The sequence below is a fragment of the Phyllobates terribilis genome, unplaced genomic scaffold, assembly GCF_046119375.1.
Source record: "Phyllobates terribilis strain yellow unplaced genomic scaffold, ASM4611937v1 Scaffold_7__3_contigs__length_470593459, whole genome shotgun sequence".
Lineage (NCBI taxonomy): Eukaryota > Metazoa > Chordata > Amphibia > Anura > Dendrobatidae > Phyllobates > Phyllobates terribilis.
In genome coordinates, this window is record NW_027362767.1 from 377724886 (window position 1) to 377743512 (window position 18627).

Genomic DNA, 18627 nt, shown 5'->3' on the forward strand with positions numbered 1-18627 from the left:
TTTTTCTGAAATGCAGTATGCAAATTGCCTTTTCGGAGACGAAGAGGACTTGAACTCTAGCGCCACCTGATGGAAGCAGCGATCCTAAAAGTCAGTATTAACCCTCCAATGAGCCTTGCAGTGTGACTTAGGATAAAAATCAAACCAGAACCTCAATTTGCAGACACAGTATTTCAGGGCGTTGCCCCTCGTCAGTGCAAAGTATGAGATCTGATTTGGCTAGGTGAGAGGCTCTGGACTGTGGTCTAGTGGGTAACATTTCTCCTTGTGGAGAGTGACATGTCAAGCCTGGTCTCACCTAGCCAAATCAGATCTTACACTTTGCACTGATGAGGGTCAACATCCAAAAACACCGTGTCTGCAAACTGAGATTCTAGTTTGGCTTTTATCTTAAGTCATATTGCAAAGCTCATTGACGGGTCGATATTGAAGGGTCAATCCTTTAGGATCGCTGCTTCCAATAGGTGGTGCTAGAGTACAAGTCCTCTTCCTCTCTGAAGAGACAATTTGCATATTTCATTTCCCAAAGAAGCATGCATGGCTTATCAGTCTCCACCCTTTAACATGCCAGGCTTGACATGTCACTCTCACAATGAGAAACGCTACCCCTTAGACCTCTGAAATGCAGAAATGTTTCAGAGTAAAACATACATAGCTGCAATAACACAGCCACTATCTGATATGAATTAGCTTTAAAGTTCATTTTTAATTTTTTTTTTAACCTAAGCAAATGTATTCATAGTGATTTTATCCCTTTAAATTTGCCAAAGGTGCACTTGGCTTATATGGAAAAATATCAACCCAATCAGGAATGTGTAAAAATCATTCTAGAAGGAAAAAAATGTGACAAATATAACAAAAGTACTGGTTAGATTGCCTCTCCTCACTTTCACTTTGCTTTGATCGTTATTAAAGAACTAGGATGAGGCCGGTTTCACATGTCCGACATTCACAGTCCAAGTACAGACCATTATGTCCAAATCAACTACTGGCCTCCAGAACCAAACTCAACAGCCTAAGGGTAGATGCAGATAACTGTAAAATTCGAATGAGTGTTAGTACTTGGATCGGTTAGTCTATGGTGCCATGCACATGTCTGTTTTTTTACTCGGACAGAGCCGATCCAGGTAAAAAAATCGCTGCATGCCTGAGTTTGATCTGATATTCAGATTGCACTCACCCTTGCAAGTCAATGAGTGAGTGAAAACCATCGGACTGCACTCGGATGACATCTGAGCGCAGTCCGATTTCCACAGACTTACAGAATGGAAAAGATCCGAGGGAATAGGATCACACTATGATTAGAGTGTGATTTGCATAATTGAAAATACAGAATATACATGCTGATGTGACCGTAGGTTAATACTCATATGATGTATTTGACCCGTGAATGTCGGACATGTGAAACCGGTCTTAGTCAAATCTATTAGGCTCTGAGAACTTTGCACAGAAGTCATTACACCGAGGTTAGGTTGGTGAGTGGTAAATATGAAATAATCAATCCACACAATTTAGGTCCTTCTGCCAGTCTAATTGCTACTGCAAGGACCCTTTATATATTTACTTACCTGTGGGTACTTATAATTTCCAAATATATTAGCATATTGTATGGAGAAACTAGATGCCATTCCCTCAATGACGGCAGCAATAACGCCGTATTTGTCACAGTTGTAATTTGGATATTGTTTGGTAGTTCCTGAGTAGATGCGAACTGCTCCTTGTACAGTTCTGAAGAGGTCGACATAAGAATCGTACACGTTGTAGCCCAGAGTCACGTTAGGTAAAATGTTCGGGTTGCGATTGATTTCGTCCACTGAGAACACTAAATTTAGGAAATTATAAAAGTCTTCCAAGAGCATACTGAAAATGTAAAGTACCACAAGGGTCAATATATTTAGCATTTGATGTACCTGTACATAGACACATTGTAACTGCAGGATTTACTTATAGGTAGTATCAAAAGTGCTTTATCCGCCTCCATATATCATTTTTAATGACCATCGTTTTATACCTAAAGGTGTGTCTGTATAAAAATGATTTTAAATTCTCCCAGCTCCCCTTGCCTGTGGGTAAAGAACTAGTCCGGCACCGCTGTCAATCATTGCTACAGTGCACTGGAATCAGGCCAACAGTCGTGTGACTGACATCTCAGCATGTGCAAAAAACGGTACTGGTGTCATCAGTGTTTTCCATCAGTGTCTCCGTTTTTACCATCAGTGTTTTTCCAGTACGGATAAAGAAAGACACATGGGTGTGTGAAGGAGGCTGTACGTAAATCCTGCTGTCAGGTTCCCTTTAATCATCACTACCTGAGAGCCAAGATGGGATGTGTGAACGTGCACTGACAGCTTGCTCCTCTCCAGTAAGGCTAGAGAAGTCTAAGTGTTTAGTAAGGTTTGACACTCTCTTCTCTAAGCTGAATTAGAGTGTTAAGGTTTCATGACGGTGACCACAAACAATCCTTAGCACCCAGTATTTGGCTAACACATGAGTAAAAGGTTTTTGACTAACTAGGTCAAATGAAGGTTCCTACCTGGGTCAAGAGTCTCTCGCAAACTATTGGCAAACTATATCCTTTAAACTTTAATTTGCAAAATATAAATAGTGACAGCATTGGACAACGTTTTTTTCTCCATATCAGCAGTAGAAGCTTATAACTCTTTATGATCTATCATAGAATCATAGAATGTTAGAGTTGAAAGGGACCTCCGGGGTCATCGTGTCCAAAGTCTCTTGGTGGTCATCACAACTAATCCCCTCCTTGCAAAGGTAGGATTACAATTCGGACATATTCCTTCCACTTTTGTATAACGTTAAGGGATATTTAGCATTATGGAAATGACTCCATCCGCCCTCTTACTATAACTTTTTCATATACCTACTAAAATAATTTGTACTTTTATTTGAATTCACACACAGCTTTTTGTTGCATTTATGGTAGAATTCCATTTTTTTTTGAGAAATGCAGAAGCCAGATGTTACATTAAAGCCCAAAGCAAAATATTGTAGTCTACATAATTAAACATTGTGGTGTACAAGTCCCCATGTACCACCCCTTAACTGCCCCCCCTCCCCCCACCACCATATCATTTTAGGTATCAGTGGCATTTTTGAGAGAATGCAGCAGGCTTTTTGAAAATTCATGACTCGCCCCCTGGGCCGTGGGGTACTCGGTAGCCAGGCCGATCGTTGAGGCTGGGGATGTCACAGTGGCAGTGACCCGCTCCGTGACCCAGGGCGATCAATGAAAAGAGGAATGATTTAATAAAGGGGATTTAAAGTTCCTTTAATGTTCGTGACGCCACCTGTGGTATGCGGCTATGTGGAGCTGCCGCTGCGGTGCAGATCCTCTGGAGCTGGTGTGAATGCAGCAGAGTTAGTTTAGCTCTCCACAGGCAGAGCTTAGCTCCAGGGCAATGTAGATATTATAGATATTGAGGTAGCGATTGTGGTGCAGTGTAGTGCAGGGGATGGTGGCGCAGCAGTAATAATTCACAGAGACAGTGGGGTGCAGTCTTCCGGATTAACTCACATTTCTCACTTTGCTCCTGGTTACAACTGCAGATCATAACTTCCCACGTCGTGCTGCGTTCACGAGCAGGGGCTCAGTAATCCCTCAGGTATTTCAAGAGTGCCTGACAGGACCCCATTCTATATGACCTTCTCAGCCGTCTTCCTGCGCTGGCTCGCACCCTTCTTGCCCTGCGCCTCGCAAACAGTGTCCCAAGCCGGTAACCGCAGATCTTTCTGGGCAACCTGGAGTTCCCTGGATCCTATGTGGTTACCTTTTAGGCGACTTGAGTGCGGATGTGGCAACTGCACCCTGAAAGTACAGAAGCCTTCGGTTTCTAGTTGAACTTTGTAATTCTCACTAGTTAGGGGCCGGTCCCCTCTGCGGCTCGATCCCTCCACCGCCTGGTAGATTCGGGCGTACGGGTGGCCTCCAGCACTGCCCGTACCCCTGGGATCCCTCCTGGAGCCTTTCTTTCTGTTCCTTTCCTTGTAAAGGACATATTGATATTCATGCTATAGCTACTCCATTTTTGCAGCTTGCTCCTAAAATCATGTTATTATTACTATATACATTCTTTCATTCTTTTATCCTGCTTCACATGCAATTTTCTCACAAGAACTTTTTCTCTCAAGAACATTCTATGAGACACCCTGCTCCTGTTATCTAGCTAGTCTGAGCCGGGATGTGTAACCTTGTAACTTTCCATCATGCACCGAACTAACGATAATATGACCATATGTGTATTTCCGTAATAATTGTACTAACATTGGTTCAAGCCTGTAGTATGGCTGCAGGTGATTGACTATTGATATACTCAGAACAATATATAATGCTAAGTAGAAATAAACGGGGTTAGAGATTCTCAAATCCTCTCATACAGAGCTTTGCCTCCGTCTGGTTTCCTGATTGCAATCAACCTTGTAACATAATAATTTGACACTCACTTGGTCAACCGTGAAGGGTCATTGCTGCCCTCCCTCAACATCCTCTCCTCAGTCAGTCTCACCTCCTGGGCCTCTCACTAGGCCGGCTCCGCCTGAGCAGAGCTCCTGCAGAGCTCCTGCGCCCACTCACTGTCCTCCTCTGACTGGAACCCTTCTAGATGGTTCCATCCCTTTTTATACACTTGCCGAAGTGCTCCCCTAAACTCCTTCCTCCTCCCACATCCACTACATGGTTCCCTCTACTTTGCCCCCCCCCACTCCAGCCAGGCACAGGGCTCAGCAGGAGAGCGATGCATCTTGCTCCTCCTGCTAGTCTGGAGTAGTGTAGTGTTGGATGCAGGTGTTAAGATCCCGGGTAGCACTCTATCCTTACCTGAGAGTGGGATACCACACCTCTGGGTGAGATGCAGTACCTCTGTGGCGACTGAACCCGCAGGGGCGCCACATTCACAAAAAAGACACCGGTACAATAAAGAATAAGGCAAAGAAACATTAGAAGAATACTATCCTAACATGCAGTTTAATGCTAAAAAATGTTATGTGGAGCCTTTCATATTGTTGCTTTTGTCTTGAGTTTTATGATTTTCTCCCTTGAAACTCCTAGACTGCTAAATGGTAAGGCTATGTTCACATGCAGCAAAACCTGCTCTTTTGGTAGTAAAAACACTGCGTTCAAAACACCCTTTTTACAGAAGTTTTTTACGGAGTTTTCATGATGTTTTTGTCTAGTTTTTTGCATCAATTTTTGGATGCGGATGACATGTGTGCTTTGTCTACAGTACATGTTTAATAAACTTAATTTCATTCACAAAAAATGCTCCTATGGCATCCTTCACATGTCCGTGTTTGCAGTGCGTGTTGTATCCGTTTTTTTTCATGGATACCACAGGTACCCATTACAATCTACGGTGCTATGCATGTGTCCGCGTTTTTACACAGATCATGTGTCTGTGCAAACCATATGGAGATATGTCCTTTTTTTCTGGCAGCACGGATGACAAGGGCCAATACAAGTCTATGGGTCTATGAAAAACACGTACAGAATCCGTGTGCCATCCGTGTGCAATCCGTGTCCTGTATGTGTGCCGTATAACTTTACCAATGCAAAGTATAGTAGAAGCTTTGGAATTAAGTTCTTTTTTTTGAACCTTACCGGAAAAACACTCATGGTTTTCACGGATGTCACACTGATGAAAAACACTGATGACACCGGTACCGTTCTTTTATGTACGTGTTTTATACGGATGTGTGAAAGGGGCCTAAAATGTAGCAAAAAAGCTGCTGAAACATTTGATGCTGTTTAGTGTAGCATTTTTTCATTTTCTCATTGCTTTCTATGGATGTAAAAACTTTGCAAAAGCAGGGAAGGAATTGACTTTCCGCAGATTTGAAAAACGCTGCGGTTCTCAAATTCAGCCAGGAAAAACAAACAAACAAGCGTGTGCATGAGATTTTTGAAATATCACAGCTTTTGCTGTTACTGCAAAAAGCTGCTAATTAATTTGCATAGAAAAACTCAGCAAAAAAACGCTCCATGTGAACATAGCCTAATGCTCCAAATGATCAAGTGATCAATTATGCGAATTACAATACCACTTGTCAGTTTCAGTGATTACTTAGATGTGTCACGGTGAGAGAAGTGAATATTTAGCATTTAATACTTGCATTGAATGTCTTTGTATTTATCACATCCTTATACAATAAGTAGCAAAGGATATATCCTAAAATATATGTAGCAATATTTCCTGATCCATGTTGACACATATAGTGCACAGACATCTAGGGGAAGTGTTTAAAACCCACTAGATGGCGGACTTGTCTTCAGTCTGCATTAGAGTCATGTTTGAAAATATTCTCCCAAAAATTAGTTTTTGCTATAATTCAGTTTTATTTATTTATTTATTTATTTATGAGTTTAGTTTTGCAAAGTTGTGAAAACAGAACAGACCAATTCTCACCTTATCTTCCGAGGCTGAAGATGCGGAGGGCTTAAAAAGTTAAAAGCTTCAGTTTTATAATAAATATGTATATCAAACAGCCCACCTATAATAACATCTCCGCTCATGTAGAATGCTCTTTGTGGATAAGGTGTCCCAGGTCTGCAGCCAAACACTGGGGTCTGACAGGCGCCTTCACAGAATAACAGCAGAGTCAATGTACTTCTAAGAACAGTTTTCATATCAAAAATTGACTTCATTTAAAAATCTGAATTTTTTTTTACTGAATTTAGCATATATCAGAAGGTAAGAGGTCAGTGCAGAGGTAATGGTCGAGATGACGGCCGAAAATGTTTCTTTTCCAAAATAAATGAGATGCTTGTAACACAAGTGTCTTTTTATGCCATGTCATTAGTATACATGGTATGTCTCTACGGGAAAAGTGCTTGGTTATCGTCAAGCTCAAATTGTCACCTTTCGATAGAAATAATTATAATTTCAATGTAGTAATTATTAGTCAGCACAAAAGGACAGCTTCATAGGGAATAAAATGTCACATAGATTGCTAACTTTAGACAAATGAAAACAAACCTGTTAAATAAAATTACTATAATCCCATAATCAGTACTATGAATGATACTTTTTATAGAAAAAAGGCAAAATGGTTGTAAGAAAGTCTGGACACTATGTAAAATGTGGTTCTTTTCCTACAAAATTGTAAATACTGTATATATTTCTTGCTAGAACTCGTGCACACGACCATTTAAGTCGGACAAATGCTATCCACTTCTCTGACGGATCGCACTTGTACCCATGTTATTTTATGGGGCTGTGCACATGTCCGATTTTTTTCCTCGGACCGAGTGGTCGGCGGAAAAAAAAAATCGCAGCATGCACGATTTGCCTCCGCAATCCGGTAGGCACTCAAGTCCATGGGTCAGTGAAAAAAAATTTCACCGCATTCGGATGATTTCCGAGTGTGGTCCGATTTTCATGGCCGACTGCATGGAGAAGGTGGAGAAACTTTTTTTTTTTCTCTCCACCTCCGAAAATAATAGATCCCACTCTGATCAAACTCCGATCAGAGTTTGATTAGCATAATCGGACCGTCCTTCTCGGATGGAGATAAAATGGTCGTGTGACCCTAGCTTTAAAGGGAGTGTGTTAACCCAAACTGACAGTATGTTACGCTCACGCCCGGACTGTTTGGCGTTAGCGTGGTTAGTGGTTCCACTGGGCCACGAACCGAGGAGTTCCTGGAGTGGCGTGACTAGGGACCTCGCCAGATCCGACCACGGACGCACGACGGCTTAATCGACTCTGTGGCAGAAGGAGGGACGTGGGAGGTGGCCCAGATGCTACTCCAGGTCAGACCCCGGTCACACAGCTGTTGACCCACACCGGGGAATGCAAGAACGGGCAGGTTTGGCTGGTATGCAGACAGGCTGGTACTGGCAGGCACGGCTGGTATGCAGACAGGCGAGTACTGGCAGACATGGCTGGTATGCAGACAGGTGGGTACTGGCAGGCATGGCTGGTATACAGACAGGCGGGTACTGGCAGGTAGGTAAACAAGCTGGATAGGGACCAGTACAGACTGGAATACAGGAACAGAGCCATAGGTGCGGAGAGGAAGCGGAGCAGGGCAAAGCCGCAGGTGTGGAGGGGAAGCGTAGCAGGGCAGAGCAGAGCCGATGGTGCGGAGGGGAAGAGAAGCAGGGCAGAGCAGAGCCGCAGGTGCGGAGGGGAAGTGGAGCAGGGCAGAGCAGAGCAGAGCCACAGGTGCGGAGGGGAAGCGGAGCAGGGCAGAGCAGTGCCGCAGGTGTGGAGGGGAAGATAGCTAGAACACAGGAGGTAGATATGGAGGCAGGGAAACGGGACAAGCAGAACCAAATACACACAAGGTACTTGTTATGAAGTAGCGAGTGGACACAAAACTCACAAAGAGAAGTACAGAGACAATGAGTAGGAGTTAGGTACTGGTTCAGACACTGCAGGAAAAGGCTAGGACACATTTCAGACAGGAACGAGATACAGGAACGAGCCTGGGCATTTAGCCCCCAGGGTGGCAGAAATAGACTAGAAGTCACAGATACAGGTAACAGGTCTGGGTACTCAGCCCCCAGGGTGGCAGAAATAGACTAGAAGTCACAGATACAGGTAACGGGCCTGGGTTCTCAGCCCCCAGGGTGGCAGAAACAGGCAAGATTCAGGACAGGACCTGGCAACTCACAGTTGCATAGAACTCCCTGTAAGAAAGTGTTGCTCAGGCACCTCCCACTAGGTGGAGGAGGTTTAAGTATCCAGTGACTCACAGCAATAGGCTGGGGGCGCATTAGGACTGCGCACACTGTAACTTTAAGAATCTGGAAGTTCTAGCGCTGCCGCCTAAGCCAGCAATCAAGAGACATGCGCACAGCAAGTTTGGCACCCCTGAGGGTTCAGTCGCCACAGAGGTACTGCACCTCACCCAGAGGTGTGGTGTCTCCTCTCAGGTAAGGCGGGAGTGCTGCCCGGGACCCCAACACCCACATTCAACACTACACTGCTCCAGGCCGGCTGGAAGGGCAAGATGCATTTTGTTTTCCTGCTGAGCCCTGTCCCTGGCTGGAGTGGGGGGAACCAAAGGTAGGGGGAACCAGTAGTGGGTGTGGGTGGAGGAAGTAGAGTAGGGGAGCACCATAGTAGAAGGTATATAAAAAGGGAAGCCATCTTAGGTTGGCAGACGAGTGAGAGAGGACAGTCAGTCAGGGAGCAGAGTCTCGTCAGGAGCTCTGCTCCACAAGTGGGTCCTAGTGATAGAGGCCCAGGAGGGGAGCAGAGGAGGAAGGCTCCATTCTATAGAAGGGATCCCAGGGGGTACGGCGAGTGCAGGACGGCACCCGTACGCCCCGAATCTGCCAGGTGTCAGAGGGATCAGTCCGCAAGAAGGGGACAGGCCCCTGGACCAGCCATGTTACTCCAGGTCTCGGCTGGAAAAACCGGAGGCTTCTGACTTTTATGGTGCAGTTGCCACAGCCTCATCCTAGTCACCGTGAGGGTCAAATAGGTCCAGGAACTCCAGGTTGCCCAGAGGGACTTAAGAGCACCCGATCGGGACTGGGAATGGGGAAGCGCAGGGCAGGAGGGAGAAGACCCAGCGTGAGAAGTCGGTCTAGCAAGGAACATAAGGAAAGCGGGGTTCCGTCAAGCACTCCTGACACATCTGAGGAAGAGCTGAACCCCCGGTCTGGTGAACGCAGCGCGACGTGGGAGGCTGACACCCGTACAGTGTACCTGTGGAACTTACATAAGAACTGTGAGTAAAAACTCGGATGACTGCACTGTACTGCCTCCGTCAATTATTTCAGCTGCGCCATCTCTCCCTCTGCACTACAAGTCCCAGCATCACCACCCACCATCAAAACTCCACACTGCCCCTGGGGGCTCGCTCCTCCTGTGGGGAGCAGAAACATCCCAGCTGCCATCCCATCACCCCCCGGAGGTCTGCAGCAGCGCTGGTAATCCTTACCAGGTACCACAGGTGGCGTCACAAACTATTTATTTTATTTTTATTTTTATCCAAGTTTCAATCCCCTTTTTCAAGAGTGACCCCAGGGTACGGGCCTGAGAGTCGACCACCGCGACATCCCGAAAACCAGGCAAAGGCCCGGGTACCGAGTCGCCCCCATCCCCTGGGCGCGTCACAAGTAGAGGAGCATAGTGCGCAACCTGGACTGGTAGGCAAGTTGGCAGTCTTGCATGGTGGGAGATGGTAAGCCATGCCAATGTGGCACCCTGCTGTTCACAGGTACCACAGGACCCAAAAGGGTGCATGGATGGACTTCTCCACAAGAGGCCCTCATTACATATAAACACCTCCACCCTTCCACCTCATACCACCAGAGGGAGCCCATTAGGGATATATATATATATGGAGGGTGGAGCCAGGCAATCAGAGAGTTAGTCTGAGGAGAGCGTGCTGACGCTGAGAGCAGCGAAGATGCAGCACCTCTGCTGCTGTATTGAGGGCCCCGAGTGTGGCCGAAGGAAAAGAGGAGAGGAGAGAGGAGTTGAGGGGGCAGAGGAGCATAATAGGCTCACCCCTGAGTATACAAACCGGACACCGGGTCCGCGCCTACAGGGTCCCTTTATACCCAGTAGGGATCACCGGCATACCAGGAGGACTACAAGTCCCTGGCCGACCTGAAGCTAAACCCATTACAGGACCAGGAACCATGAAGGCCCCGGCACCCATGGATAGTGGTTGCCAGAAAAAGGTCCTACTACCAAGTGACAGGTGAAGGAACAGCACGACACAGAAGCTAGGCCCAGTTGCAGGCTGGCCAGGAGCTTAGAGAGAGGGAGACATGGACCAGGAGGCCCTATACCCGCTCACTGGGGAGAAGTCCAGAAGTGCAGAAGTGCACCCTTCCTACCGAGTACCCTGGACATCCGCACCAGTAAAGGTATTGAAGCGAATCCCCTGTCTCTGTCAGTTACTCCTGCTGCGCCATCCCGACTGCACTACAAGCCCCAGCATCACCACCCACCGTCAAACTCTACACTGCCCTGAGGCCCGCTCCACCTGTGGAGAGCTGTTCCATCCTAGCTGCCTAACAACTGCCTCAGAGGTCTGCAGCAGCGCTGGTACAAATTACCAGAAACCATAGGTGGCGTCACGATCAAACTACAAATCCCATATAAACTATCCCCTTTTTGTTGACCGCCCTGGGCCATGGACCTGGCCAGCCACTGTGACTTATTCCCCCCCAGCATCCATAGGCCCGGACACCGAGTACCCCCCCCCTGCCCTGGGGGTGCGTCATCTCTGGCGTCACGAACAGGATTTCGTGCCCGTTGCCACCGGGTACTGTGTGCCGTATTTGAACTGTGTTTAAACTGTGGTGAACATCGCCGCCATTACCAGGTCGCCGCGCGGGAAGAAGAGGGGCGTAACCGCGGGAACCAGAGAGGCGTGACTGTTGGAAACGCGCGAAACTCAAGCCCCGCCTCGCGCTCTGACGCAGCTCCAGGAAGCGTCAGGTCCTGGAAGGAGACCGTCGTCTGCGAAGCTGCAGCCTACCCGGTCAAAAGTAAAGGAGGTAGGCTACGGTTCACTAGGGGGGCGCCACAATGGCCGACGACCAGCAAAACACCGGAGCACCGGTTAACGCTCCTGATGCTCAACTTGCGCCCGGCGCTGCTCAGGCCGGAGCAGCCGCCTGACTAGCAGGGGTCGCAATTCCAGTCTTGCCCATGGCCCTGCCGTACATCCCCGGAGCAAAATGGCTTCCCCAGTATGATGGCAAACCAGACACCCTGTCTGGCTTCAAGAGAAAGATATGCGGTGTATTGGACATGTATTCAATGACTGGTAAGCAGAAAGCTGCTGTTGTGCTGGGACAATTGACTGGTGCCGCAGAGCGGGAAGTTGAAACCTGGCCAGCCGCAGACCAGGAATCAGTATCCATTATCTTTAAGAGACTGCAAACTGTCTTTGAAAACCGCACTGAGACAGATCTCCGGATGAGGTTCTACCACTGTACCCAGAAACCTGAGGACAGTATCCGGGACTATGCCTGGCACTTACAGGAAGCCCTGCGGGCCCTGAAACAGGTTAGTCCAGCCAGCATACAAGATGAGAATAAAGTGCTGACAGCACAGTTCATCCGGGGGTTGAGGTCCCAAGAGGAGAGCAGAACCGTACGGTGGTGGGCCTTAGATCATCCAAGTGGATGAGGAGAAGTAGGAGGACAACGCCACCCGGTGGGAGGACCAACGACCAACGTCGCCCTCCAGGAGATTTCATCTGCTACCGTTGCCACAAGGCAGGCCACACCGCGCGGAACTGTCCTTTAAATGGGCAAACCCTGGGGCCGAGGGCCGACACCCAGGAGTAACTCAACCAGGCCCATCAAGCTGGTATGACTGGTTCGTAGGAGGAAGGCCTTTCCTGTCCATCGTGCTGGACGGCATAGCAACACCTGCGTTACTGGACACCGGCTCACAGGTAACCATCATACCTGATGTCCTTTACAAAAGGTACTGGTCCATAGATGAACTCCACCCGCCAGCCCCGAACCTCTCTGTGTATGCCTCTAACGGCCTTCCTCTTAACCTAGTAGGGGTTAAGGACGTGACAGTGAAGGTGGGAAGGGTGGAACTAAAGGACCAAGGACTAATTGTTATAGAATCTAACCCTGGTGATACCAATCCGTATATGATACTTGGCACAAATATTGTTGGTAACTGTTTGGGAGAAGTGTTGTTTTTACTCCAACAGATTGCTGACACTGCCAAACCAGGGCAGAGGAAGGTGCTTCAGAGAGAGATTCGAGCCCTCCGGTACCAGCAACAGGTAAAGCTAACAGGTGGTGAGATTGGTAATGTACGGGTGATACCCATTGTGATTCCCCCAATGAGTGAGATGGTGATTTGGTGTAGGGCAGCAATAGGTCTCAAAGGACAGAACTACCAGGCGGTAGTGGAGCCCATTAGCTCAGAGCACAGACCTACTCTCTTAACTGCTAGAGGGGTAGTTGATGTACGCAATGGGAGGTTACCCATACGTCTCCTAAATTGTGGGGAGGAGGAAGTTAAATTGCCAAGATACGCCACTGTTGCCAGATTGTATACTGTGGATAATGATGCCATACACACAGTGGAATCCTTGACCCCACCAGATACAGTGGAGGACAATGACCCCAAAGCTCAGCTGGAGGATTGGTGTGAACAGCTCCATGTTGGAACTGACGCCACTCCTGTCCATCAAAAACACGGTGTCTACAGAGTGGTTCAGGAATATGAACAAGTGTTTAGTAAACACCCACTTGATTTTGGAAGGGTTAAAGGGGTACAACATCACACACCCACCGGTAACCATCCACCCATTAAATAGCATTACAGACCCGTACCACCAGCACATTACCAAAAAGCCAAAGAAATGTTGCATGACATGAAAAAGGCAGGGGTAATAAAGGATAGCTGTAGCCCCTGGGCAGCTCCCCTGGTCCTGGTCAGAAAAAAGGACGATAGCATGAGGATGTGTGTAGATTATAGACTAATTAATCAAATAACACATAAAGATGCATACCCTTTGCCCCGTATAGATGAATCCCTGGCTGCACTAAAATCTGCCAAATTCTTCTCTACATTGGATCTCACTAGCGGGTACTAGCAAGTCTCTGTTGCTGAGGAAGACAGAGAGAAGACAGCCTTCACCACCCCGATGGGACTATGCGAGTTCAACAGTATGCCATTTGGGCTCTGCAACGCACCCGGAACGTTCCAGAGACTGATGGAGTGTTGGTTGGGACACCGGGTCTTTGAGACAGTGCTGCTGTACCTGGATGACATTTTCGTGTACTCGAGGACGTATGAAGACCATCTGAAGCACCTGGCGGAGGTATTTGAAGCATTGTCCCGGTATGGGATGAAACTAAAACCTTCTAAATGCCACTTGCTCAAGCAGAAGTTTCAGTACCTGGGACACGTAGTCAGCTCAGAGGGAGTAGCGCCAGACCCGGAGAAGGTCACTGCCATCCAGAAGTGGCCTGAACCGAGAAGCATCAAAGTGGTACGGCATTTCCTGGGACTGGTCGGGTACTACTGGAGGTTCATAAAGGACTATACCAAAAAGGTAGCACCTCTACAAGACCTCCTGGTAGGACAGTCCAAAAGAGGAAAGAGTCCCCCATTCCAGTGGGGCAAAGAGCAGACTTTGCATCAATGAAGGAAGTCCTAACCGGTGAAGAAATCCTGGCTTACCCTGACTGCAGCCAGCCTTTTCTGCTGTACACTGACGCCAGCAACGAGGGACTGGGAGCTGTGTTGTCCCAGAAGCAAAATGGCAGAGAAAAGGTAATTGCGTATGCCAGTAGGAAGCTTTGCCCTACTGAGAGGAACCCGGAGAATTACAGTTCCTTCAAGCTGGAGTTCCTGGCCTTGGTCTGGGCTATCACTTAAAGGTTCAAGCATTACCTAGCCTCAACGAAATTCACAGCCTTTACTGACAATAATCCCTTGACACACCTGAAGACAGCCAGGTTGGGAGCCACGGAACAGCATTGGGTGGCCAGACTGTCGAATTATCAGTTCACCATTAAGTATCGGGCAGGTCACAAGAACACCAATGCCGATGCCCTGTCAAGGATGCCCCACCAGTCATACACCGAGGATGAAGTGGATGATTTAGAGAAAGTTGAATTACCTGCTTTCCACCGAAGTGGAGTGGTCCACGAGCAACATGCCACCAGAAGACGTCATAGAAGGACGCTGAACCCTCTACCTCATCACAGCTGGAAGGAGACCCAGGACAGTGACCCGGTTGTCAGCCTCATCAAAAGACTGATAACCCAAGAAGGTTCCCACCTGGAGAAGGATGCTCCCCCACAAGCTAAACACCTGTGGAATGAGAGAAGCCCGCTGTTCATCTACAGAGAGAAGCTGTGCAGAAAGTATGTCAACCCCAAGACACATGAAATGGTGTGGCAGATTGTTGTCCCCAGGATGGATATCCAGATGGTGTTGGAGGCCTACCACGACCAAGCAGGTCACTTTGGCTGGAAGAAGCTGGAAACCCTGCTGAAGGACCGGTTCTATTGGGTTGGAATGTGGAGCTCCATAGAGAGGTGGTGCCGGAGTTGTGGGCCCTGTAGCCTCAGAAGGAAAGACTACGGCAGCCAGAAAGCACCCTTGCAGTCCATCAAAACAACCCAGCCCCTGGAGATTGTCACTCTGGATCACGTCAACCTGTCACCCAGCAGGTCAGGCTATTCCTATGCACTGACCATGGTGGATCATTATTCCCGGTTCCTGGTGGTAGCCCCTGTCATGGATCTGACAGCAGAAACTGCAGCAAGAACGTTCCAAGCATACTTCTGCAGGCTCAATGGATACCCGGACAAGGTGCTGACGGATCAAGGCCCTGCCTTTGAAGCCGAGCTGTTTAAAGAATTCTGTCATTTGTATGGGTGCAAGAAGATCCGGACTACGCCGTATCACCCTCAGACCAATGGTTTGTGTGAGAAAATGAACAATCGTCATAGACCTGCTGAAAACTTTATCCTTGGAAGAAAGGAACCAGTGGCCAGACAAACTACCTGACCTGGTAGATCTGTACAATCACATACCTGTGAGTTCTACTAATTGTACCCCAGCGTACCTCATGAGAGCAAGACCCAGAAAGTTGCCCATGGACCTGGAATTCGGAGTGGTAGAACCTGAAGCAGATATGTCCACTGAAGACTGGGATACAAATCGTCAAGAGCAGTACAGGAGAGTACAGGCCTGGGTCGAAGACAGTCTAAACAGAGTAAGGGAAAAATAAGAAGAACAGTACAATAAACATGCACCAGCAGAACCCTTGGCACCTGGAGAGATAGTGCTAAAGCGGAAAAGAAGAGGTCACAAGCTCGATGACCAGTGGGAAAGAGAGTCCTACACTGTGCTAAACTCCAGATTTGACAACAGTAAAACCTGCCAGATCAGTAAAGATGGAGGTAAAATGACCGCAACAGTCTCAAGAGACCATTTGAAAGTGTGCCCAGGTCTACTGAAGACAACGGAGGAAGAAGTACCTCCTGTAGCACCGGAAGAACCGAAGGAAGAAGTGCTTCACACTGTTCTAGGAGATTTCCCTGCGGACTGGCCTCAACTTGATGGAGCAGTTATTATACCCGTAATACACTTCTATCAGCCACAAGAAGAACCTGTGAGCGCTCTGGAACAACCTGCTCAGGAACAGGAAGAGTCCCCAGTCAGAGGAGGATCACCCGTTGAAGCAGAGCCTGAAGGCCCAGTGGACAGTGCACTTGCCAGTCCCATAGAGAGATTAAGGCAGTTTTATAATCTACCAGCACGTACACTTGCTAGATTAACAGAAAGTGCATGCATAGACACTAGTAACACCCAAGTGCTACGAAGGTCCACACGCAGCACACAAGGACAAATCCCTGCCAGGTTTAGGGAATAGCACGAAGTGCCTACATTATAAATAGTTACCCAGTTGGGTATTGCCTATTGTTATTTGTATGAACTGAAATAATATGTGCATTTAGTTACCAGTAAGGGTACAGAGACTTGTAGGCTGAGGACTGTGAACAGCCAAAAACTGTCCTTGTAAATAGTTGCACTCCTCAAAAGTGCCCCCTTATTAGACCTCAGAACAAAAACCCGTTTGGCGTGGCCGAAGACGAGGTCCAGGATCTGGATCGTCTATGCCTTGTAGCCACGCCCAGGGCCTACGTTGAGGGTTTTCAGGCGGGTCCCTCATGTTTCTCCTGTTGTTACACTTTCATAGGTGAAATGGACACCTGGTTATGGGACATACTGTAACTCTATTATTGTTATTATAATTATTGTTATTGTTGTAACCTGTTATAAAATGCTTCAGTCCAGGAGTACTGAATTGTATTAGGGGGGAATGTGGCACCCTGTTGTTCACAGGTACCACAGGACCCAAAAGGGTGCATGGATGGACTTCTCCACAAGAGGCCCTCATTACGTACAAACACCTCCACCCTTCCACCTCATACCACCAGAGGGAGCCCGTTGGGGATATATATATATATGGAGGGTGGAGCCAGGCAGTCAGAGAGTTAGTCTGAGGAGAGCGTGCTGACACTGAGAGCAGTGAAGACGCAGCACGTCTGCTGCTGTATTAAGAGCCCCGAGTGTGGCCGAAGGAAAAGAGGAGAGGAGAGAGGAGTTGAGGGGGCAGAGGAGCATCATAGGCTCACCCCCGAGTATGCAAACCGGACACCGGGTCCGCGCCTACAGGGTCCCTTTATACCTAGTAGGGTTCACCGGCATACCAGGAGGACTACAAGTCCCTGGCCGACATGAAGCTAAACCCATTACAGGACCAGGAACCAAGAAGACCCCGGCACCCAGGGATAGTGGTTGCCAGAAAAAGGTCCTACTACCAAGCGACAGGTGAAGGAACAGCACGACACAGAACCTAGGCCCAGTTGCAGGCTGGCCAGGAGCTTAGAGAGAGGGAGACACGGACCAGGAGGCCTTATACCCGCTTACTGGGGAGAAGTCCAGAAGTGCACCCTTCCTACCAAGTACCCTGGACCGTACCTGACATCCGCACCAGTAAAGGTATTGAAGCGAATCCCCTGTCTCTGTCAGTTACTCCTGCTGCGCCATCCCGACTGCACTACAAGCCCCAGCATCACCACCCACCGTCAAACTCTACACTGCCCTGAGGCCCGCTCCACCTGGGGGGAGTTGTTCCATTCTAGCTGCCTAACAACTGCCTCAGAGGTCTGCAGCAGCGCTGGTACAAATTACCAGAAACCATAGGTAGCGTCACGATCAAACTACAAATCCCATATAAACTATCCCCTTTTTGTTGACCGCCCTGGGCCACGGACCGGGCCAGCCACTGTGACATATTCCCCCCCAGCATCCATAGGCCCGGACAATGAGTACCCCACTGCCCTGGGGGCGCATCACCAGCACGCTGCCAGGGATGTTACAGTACCCCCCCCCTTTACGCCCCCTCTTCTTCAAGCCTGCAAGTATTTTCTGCAGAGAAGTTGGAGGCCTATCCTTCTCAATGGACTCCCAAGACTTCTCTTCAAGAAGACAACCTCTTCTGTCCACTAGAGGGAACGAGACAGGTTTCACCACCTTGGTGACTAGGATACTTCCTCCCATCGAGCCATCCGCAGCATCAGATGAAGTGGACAAAGTACCACGAACAGGACATAGGAAAGTCTCTCTCCATTTGTTAATATCGGGTAGCACCCCGGAGGATTCAAGAGACAACTGGAGGTCCTCCGCCTGGTTGGAGGGGTGCAGAGACTTGCGGGTAGCCACCGCCTTGATGGACTTATTGCCAGACTTAATAGAGATGGAAGATCCTTGCTTCGGGACCATCTTCAGTCTGGTCTCTGAGATGACCCATCTATGAGGCGGGGCGGTACCTTATGTCAGACTATTGGTACAATTGTCGACACTGTGTGGGGACATCGCCTACGCTTCCCTTCCTTTGGAGACTTCAGCGCACAGCGAGTCAGCGACTAGCAGATCTAGTGAAGATGAAGAAGACATTGCTGACTGTCCTGAAGGTATGGGGACTGGACACCCCTTGTACCTCAGCAGTCCCCCAGGAAACACCATGCAGAATCTCCAGACCTGTGCGGGCGCTAGAGCTCTCGGCTCTGGACGACCTGTGGGTAAACCAGACAGCACCTGGAATGTGATCTTCTTCATGTGTAATGCTCCAATCTGGAGTAGG

At 48.3% G+C, this 18627-nt stretch overlaps 1 pseudogene; it reads right to left on the reverse strand.

Annotated features, from left to right (window-relative positions):
• Positions 1-985: 985 nt before the first annotated feature.
• Positions 986-18627, reverse strand: part of LOC141155522 (vomeronasal type-2 receptor 26-like) — an 86202-nt pseudogene continuing 68560 nt past the window's right edge.